Source organism: Protobothrops mucrosquamatus, unplaced genomic scaffold (genome assembly GCF_001527695.2).
Source record: "Protobothrops mucrosquamatus isolate PMUCROS unplaced genomic scaffold, P.Mucros_1.0 scaffold2857, whole genome shotgun sequence".
Lineage (NCBI taxonomy): Eukaryota > Metazoa > Chordata > Lepidosauria > Squamata > Viperidae > Protobothrops > Protobothrops mucrosquamatus.
Window position 1 is genome coordinate 19,377 of NW_015388887.1, and position 1,809 is coordinate 21,185.

A 1,809-nucleotide genomic window follows, 5' to 3' on the forward strand; every position below is an offset into this window, starting at 1 on the left:
TTCAAAATATTTTCCCCCTTAAATTGCTATATAACAGACTTTGTCTGTTCCTCCTATCCCGTCACTCCTCAAAAGAAATGTTATGACAGATATGGCTTGCCCAAAGCTGGCAGTTTCTTGCAAAGAATGCTTCATATGTGGAACACTTCATAATTTCTACGAATCTATGTGTAATTGACATATAACTCATGTTTTTTTTTTATCTTTGTTTTGTTAGCTGCCCAGAGCACTTATTCAGATATGTTTATATAAACTGAATTAAAAATACAACATTTAGAAGATAATGCCAGAATTTTGCTGGCATTGCTAATGTAATAGTATAAAGTCAGAACAGAACAGAACAGAATAACAGAGCTGGAAAGGACTTTGGAGGTCTTCGAGTGCAGGGCTTTTCAACCTTTTCACCCATTGTACCACTTTTAGGATATGGCAACATCCGAGTACCACCAGTCGCCTAGCAAGGTGTCAAAAACTTGATGACCCCCCCCCCAAAAGGAAAAAAGTGATGAAGTACAGGTAGTCCTTGATTTACAACAGTTCGCTTAGTGACTGTTCGAAGTTACAATGGCACTGAAAAAAGTGCCCCCCAAGCCCCAGCTGAGTAAGACGCCTGCCTGCTCACCTGGCGGCGCTCTTCCTCTGTCCGAGGTTTTCATTGTTGTGAGCATTTCTGTTGAGGATTGGCAGCGGGGGTGGGGTGGGGGGTGTTTGGTTTTTATCCCCCCCCTGTTGGATGGGTGGTTGCAGCAGGTTTTGGTCACTTCACATGACCCTGGGACACTGTGACCATCATAAATATGAATCAGTTGCCAAGCATCTGAATGTAAATCACAAGACCCTGGAGATGCTGCAACATTCCAGCTGATCGGCGCTTCTTCTGGGCTCAGCAGAAGCGCCAGGATCAGCGCCGAGCTCCAGCTGGAGCCTTCTGCTGAGCCGACAGCCCTGCAGCTCCAGCCATCTCTCACTCAGGCTTGTGCGTTGCTGCCACTGGTTCATTCCCCTCCCCCACTACCACTTTTCTAGGATGGTCGCGTACCATCTGCCAGGTGCCAATGTACCACAGGTGGTACCCGTCCCACTGGTTGAAAAGTCTTGTTCTAGTCCAAACGTCTGATCAGGCAAGAAACTCTATACCATTTCAGACAAGTGGTTATTCAATCTCTTCTTAAAAAATTAGTGCACCCACAACGTCTGGAGGCAAGATGTTCCATTAAGTAATTATTCTAATTGTCAGGAAATTTCTCCTTGCTTCTTTCCTTGATTAGTTTCCATCCATTGCTTTTTGTCCTGCCTTAAGGTGCTTTGGAGAATAGGTTGACACCCTCTTCTTTGTGGAAAACCTTTAGATATTGGAACATTGGTATCATGTCACCCTTAGTCCTTCTTTTTATTCAGTTATGTTCAGATAAGCTAAATTAAAAATACAACATTTAGAAGACAATGCCAGAATTACATTGCTAATGTAAAGGTAGTATAAAGTCAGAACAGAACAGAATAACAGAATTGGAAGTTATTATACAGAACCATATTGCATGAAAATGGAACTGAGACTAAGACTAATATTTCCCATTTTATTAGAATAACTTTCTTATATTCTTTGTGCCAATAAAAAATCCTGGGACAAATTTGATGGGTGTCATGAGGGAGGGAGGGAAGGAGGGAGGGAAGGAGAGAGGGAGGGAGGGAGGAAGGAAGGATTAGTAAAGGCATTGGTTTTCTCATCCATTGCCCTCAATTATGGACACCTATGACAATTGGATTGAGTTGATCAGGAGACCAGCTCCTCTATGAAACAAATTGAATTAG